The sequence below is a fragment of the Marmota flaviventris genome, chromosome 8 (assembly GCF_047511675.1).
Source record: "Marmota flaviventris isolate mMarFla1 chromosome 8, mMarFla1.hap1, whole genome shotgun sequence".
Classification (NCBI taxonomy): domain Eukaryota; kingdom Metazoa; phylum Chordata; class Mammalia; order Rodentia; family Sciuridae; genus Marmota; species Marmota flaviventris.
Window position 1 is genome coordinate 6,086,750 of NC_092505.1, and position 6,112 is coordinate 6,092,861.

Genomic DNA, 6,112 nt, shown 5'->3' on the forward strand with positions numbered 1-6,112 from the left:
GGCTTCACACAGAACACCCTCTATCCGTCATTCCTTCCAGTGCCTCGACTTGACTTTCCAGGTTACCATCACAGGTGAGCAGGAGAAGGCTCAGAGAGGGGAGAGAACTTCCCAAAGTCAAGACGCTGGTAGGTGGCAGGAGCAGAATTCAACCGGCAGTGTCTCATTCTGAAGTCTGGGCTTCCTTCCACACGCTGTGCTAATTCATCTGTCTAACTCACCTTTTAAATAGAAACAGAAGGAATCTTAGCGATGGATAAGCAGGTGAGAGGGGAGAGAATTGGTCAAGACAGTTGGTTTTGTCTTATGAAGATCAGATCCTAAACGGTTTTTTCTTCACTTTCAAAGGTAAGAGACTTAAACTGGGGGAGGAATAAATTGGTCACACCTCTGCCCAAGCTATGTACCCAGGCAACCAGGCCAAGAGGAGCAGGCTGGGACTCTCACCTCCATGGGAGGGTGGCAGAGGGACCTTCCTGATCCACTGCTCATGAGTTGAACCCTCTCCTGAGACCAAGCATGGAACAGAGGTCTGTCATGACCAACAATCAGAGTCACTATCACCGCTCTAGCTCTTGTTTTGACAAAGTCTGGCCTTGATAAAGGTGGAATTAGAAAGTCGGCCAGAATTTCTTCACAACTTGAAAGTGAAGGAAATCATTAATTTGGTTCCTTTGGGCAAGTAGTCCTAATTGATCAGGACTCAAAATATACAGTCTGCATTTTTTCAGTTGATAAAATATGCAAGTAATTAACTTTTCTTTATCTTAGAGCCAAAATAACTGAAATGAAGTAAAACAGGGAAATTCAGTGGTTCTGAGTTATGTGACGAGCCACAGTCCCCCAGGAGCATGGAGAACCTGGGAGCAGGAACCTCCATCTCCCCAGGATGGCCTCACCTCAGCCCTGGCAAGTAGAGCCAGGCACGTCTTCCCCTTGTTGGGATCCTGCGTGGAATCCATGTGTGGGACACTGATACCTGTCACACGCCTGGGTCCCCAGAGCAGGACTGGGTGTGGGAGGGGCTCGCCTGTCTGGGGAAAGGAGGTCTATTGGGTACAGGAGGGGAATCCTCGGAGAGTTCAAGGGTATGTGGAGAGAATGAACACCGGGCCAAAATCACACGGGAACCCAGGAGAGACAAGCTGGGGGGTTGCAAATGACCTGGAGAGACTAGGAATAGAGGGCACAATGCCCCGTGTAGTTGGATAGTCCCCCGAGAGCTCACGCCCCCTGAGACCCCAGCATGTGATCTTCTTTGGAAATAGGAGTCTGCAGTTGAAGTAGTTGGGGATACAAATGAGACCACACTACATCAGGATTGGCTCTAAGTCCACTGACTGGCACCCTTAAAGAATAGAGGACTCCAGCTGGGTATGGTGGCGCACACCCTTAATCCCAATGACTGGGAGGCTGAGGCAGGAGGCTTCAAGTTCAAGGCCAGCCTCAGCAACACAGCAAGGCCCTGAGCAACTTTCCGAGACTCTGTCTCAAAAGAAAAAATAACTTTTCTTTATCTTAGAGCCAAAAGAACTGAGATGAAGTAAAACAGGGAAATTCAGTGGTTCTGAGTTACGTGACAAGCCACAGTCCCCCAGGAGCATGGGGAACCTGAGAACGGGAACCTCCCCCTCCCCAGGATGGGGATATGGAATAAGGGAAAAGGAGGTCTAGTGGGTACAGAGAGAGGAGAGAATGTGGCTCAGTGGCTACGCTTCCCTGGATTGGATCCCCAGTACAAAAAAAAAAAGAAGAAGAAGACACATAAACACGGAGAAGCCACGTGAAGAGAGGATACACTGGCCCCAGAGCCTCCGAGGGAGCATGACCCTGCCTACAGAACGAGGGAAGAAAATCTGCTCTCTTCAGCCACCAGGTGGGTGGCAATTCAGAAACAAAGCATCTCATAGCGGGGCCTGAGGCCGTTCACACATCATCCTGGCCAGAGCAGGGGGTGAAGATGGCCTGGATGGGAGAAGCCCGTGCACACCCTGAGTCCCCGACACGGGGACCTTTCAGGAGCTAAGTGGGCAGCGAGCAGATGCAGAGCTGGGCCGGAGGGGCTGCTGCTGAGGCCCCACAGGCTGCAGCCTCCACCAGGACAGGACGGAGCACCTGCGGGAGCCATGGTCAGTCTCCAGGGCAGGAAAGGATGTGGCGGAGGAACTTAGGGCGATTTTATTTGACACGAGTTGAAGACATTGAAGTCCCTTGGTCCTGACCCCTAAATAGCCCAGGGTTTCCTGGCCATCAAAATTGGAATTTAACATTGGCACCCCCTTATCAAATCCCCTGTCCTATTCAAATTTAGTCAATTTTCCAAATAATGTCATCTGTGACTCTTTCTTCACAGGTGCAAGATCTAATCCAGAATCCAGCATTCGATGATCACTTCCCCCGGAGCTTCTTCATTCTGAAACGATTCCTTGGTCTTTCCTGGCCTCTCGGCCTCTGGTTTGGAAGACTGTGGGGCAGTGGTCTCCGGGGAGCCCTCGTCTTGGGGCAGCCATCATGTAGTAGGTCCCTCACTTCAGTTTGCTGGATGTTTCCTCAAGATTAGATCCAAGTTGTGCATGTTGGCAGAAGCACCTCACAGGAACAGCTGCACCTTATCAATGCATTACACTGGGAGACGGGCGATGGGCTTATCCCACTGACTCTTAGGTTGACTCTTCCCTCAGTGGAGACGGTATCCACTGCGCATGTCCATGTTAAATCCCTGTCCTTCTGTTGGCTTAGAACTGAAGACGACGCTTCCCACCGTGTGCAGAACCACGCACTACGCACACCTGCTACAAGGAGAGGGTGAAGACAGGCAAAGGATGACACTCCTTCTATCTAAAGGAGATTCTTTCCCACAAGGGAAGCGCTCAAGAAACCTGGCAGGCCCTGAGTCCACTAGAGAAAAGGGGGCAACAGGTAGCACCGACAATGTCAAGTCCAAGTCCAGCCCTGCTCAGGTGGTCCTTCGGCTTCTGCTGTTCTGCAGCCCTCAGAGTCCCAGAGGCAGGGGTCTGTGTCATCAGGACGCCCAGGAAGGAGGAGGGTCACACCAGGTGAGCGCAGGGACCCAGGGCCACCAGCAGTTTTCATGACCTGTTTCTTCTTCTTTTTTTGTTTTGTTTTGGTGCTGGGGATTGAACCCAGGCCCTTGTGCATGTGAGACAAGCCCTCTACCAACTGAGCTAGATCCCCAGCCCGTGTTTATTTCATCTTTTGCACATTTGATTCACCCCTTTTAGCTTTGCCACTATTATTTAAATGGTGCTGCTGCTGCTCTTCCTAAAGTCTGACAACTTTATAATTTCTAAATGGTATTTTTCAAATATACATTTAATAGTAGCTCTTTTGAGGACATTATTTCCATATCAGTGAACCTCTAGAATTAGATACACAGTATCACATTTTCATTTAAATAAAGGGCCCATTCTTACTCAAAAATCAACATTTGACACGGATAAAGATCTATCAAACAGTAAAAGATCGTTTCTATAAGCTGTGAGCAGTTATTGGAAATCTGTATGAATCATTTCATACTTAGCTCAATACATTTTGGGTTTCTTAAAATGCTAACAAAAATGATCTAAATGACAACACACCATTAAAACCTCATCATTCTTTTTCAGATTAGTCCTAAGTTCTAGATTAATTCAAGGGAGTTGCACACTTTTACGACTATTTGTTTCTCATTTTATAATCCTTTTAACCTTCGTTGTTTTAAGATATTGTTTCTAAATTTTATCAGCCAAAATAAGTTTTCCTTTGATAGCAAACACACACACATGCGCTCTCTCTCTCTCTCTCTCTCTCTCTCACACACACACACACACACACACAACACACACACACACACACACACACACACACACACTCATGTGCTGCTCACTCATGCGCACTGGGGCCGGCTTGCAGGGACCTGGTGGAGCAGGAGGCAGGGCCCAGCACAGGAAGGGGACCCGTAAGCTGAGTAAGCAGAGACCCAGAGAGGAAATGAGGCCAGTGTGAGCCAAGGGCAGAGGCTGAGCTGGGCGGAGGGCCTTCTGTCTGCAGCAGAGGAAGCAGGAAGGAGCAGGCCCCACCAGGGACAGTGGGGGCCAGGTGGGCAGGAGACAATCTGGACGGTCAAAGATCCGCACAAGCTCTGTTAAGACCCTGTAGGTCACGCTTGCTTCCACGAAGCCCAGTGGAAACAGGAGCCCACTAAGATGAGAGCAGTGGACAGAGGTTCGGGAGAAGGAGAGGACAAGGCCCCTGACTTCCGAGAATCCCACTCCTGAGAAGGCTCTGAGGCAGGGGAGCCTCTTCCAGGGTTTTTGAGGAATCTCCTCTGTACGTGTGGTTTTGCGTCTTGTAAGGTCACAAAACACAACACCCTGGGCCACTCTGAGGGCCTGTGGCTGTAGCTTTCTTTCCCTTCTCTTAGGTTGGCTGATCTTCTGGAGACCACTGTCATTTCCTCAGCCCACTGTGACCATTTTAAGAGAATAACCAGGGCACTTGCAGACTGGGTCCTGCTGTCTTGGAGGGAGTTGGACATCTTGGCAGGGCCTGAGTCCCACAGGGGTCTTGAGCTTCTGCACTCCTCGGGTCCCCAGACTGGTCTCAGCTGAGGGTTCTTATTCTCTCTTGGGAGGGAGAGACTCTGCAGTGGGTAGCCCAGGGTGGAGTCCCAGGGGTGCACCAGGAGGCTCTGAGCCTGAGTCTGCAGAGACACCAGGGCAGGGAGGTGTGGCTGAAGACAGTGGAGGTAGCAAGCTGAGCCCAAAGAAGGACACCCGTCCCTGAAGGACACCCGTCCCTAAAGGCCACCCCTGAAGATGACTGGACAGATAGCACTGTCTTCAGGGCCTCTTAGAGTCAGGTGCTGAGGCTGGCAGGGCCACCCAGGGAGGAGCTTGGGTCAGCAGGTCACCCCAGAGCAGAGACCCTCTGGATGGGTCAAGTTCTCTACCCTCAACTCCAGTAGAGAGATCTTGGGAAAAGAGTGAGACATCACGTTTATCACCAACCAGAACCTGGACAATCTTACCAACCTAAACTCCGCATTTTCTCTTCATCATTTTAAGGTTTCCGATGACTCCTTTATAAAACCTTTGCCCAAAATTGATTATCCTTATAAGGAAAAGAGTATCAAGTGCCCATTAAGTGATCACAGATAATAAAATTTGGGAAGACTTGCAAGACCATGGGACCTGGCCAAGCCTCCAGGCAGAGAGAGTCAGGGAACACACTTCTCCTTGAAGCAGCTCCCCCCATCCATGGTGCACCTTTGCCTTCGGACCCCTCGGGAAGCTGGTTTCTCTGATCCCCTTAAGGAGACACGGGGACAATCATGAGATTCACCTTGCAACACAGTGGTCAGGAGGCTCCGGGACCTGCTTTTTTTAGATTTGTATTCCAACTCTGACTTTGTACCTACTCTGCAAGACTGCAGTTCTCCTTTTTTAAAAAAACATTTGTGGGCTGGGGATGCGGCTCAAGCAGTAGCGCGCTCGCCTGGCATGCGTGCGGCCCGGGTTCGATCCTCAGCACCACATACCAACAAAGATGTTGGGTCCGCCGAAAAAATAAATATTAAAAAATTCTCTCTCTCTCAAATAAATAAATAAATAAAAATTTAAAAAAATTTTGTTAAATGGGGGAATTATTAACACTTACCTTTAGCGTTGTGAGGATTCACTTTGGAATTATAATTATCCCTGGAGAAATGTGACTTTCTTTGTTTTTGACTAGTGTGTCAGTGAGCTATCCTTGGCTGTAACAAAATACCTGCAGAAATCAACTCAAGAGTAGGAAAGGTTATCTTGGATCATGATTTCTGAGGTTTTGGTCCATGGTCGGCTGGCCCTGTTGTTTAGGGGCCTGGGATGAGGCAGAACATCATGGTGGGAGCTTGTGGCCAAGCGAAGGTGCTCACCTCATGGTGCCCAGGAGGCAGAGAGAGAGGGGAGGGGTGGGGTTCCCAACATCCCCATCAAGGCCCACCCCATGACCCAACTCCTTCCACTGCCCTCTGAGCGCTGTCACCGCCCAGCAGCACCCCAGCTGGAGACCAACCGTCAGCTCACGGCCTTTGGGGGACGTTTCTGACCCAAACCACAGCAGCCAGAAC

General features: G+C 50.0%; 1 long non-coding RNA gene across 1 annotated transcript; it reads left to right on the plus strand.

The window, feature by feature from the left end:
* Nucleotides 1-1,263: 1,263 nt before the first annotated feature.
* LOC114087693 (uncharacterized) lies at nucleotides 1,264-4,788 on the plus strand. Its single transcript, XR_003581877.2, has 3 exons — nucleotides 1,264-1,876; nucleotides 2,354-3,056; nucleotides 4,424-4,788. It is a non-coding gene; the product is annotated as an uncharacterized lncRNA (long non-coding RNA).
* The last annotated feature ends 1,324 nt before the right edge of the window (nucleotides 4,789-6,112 follow it).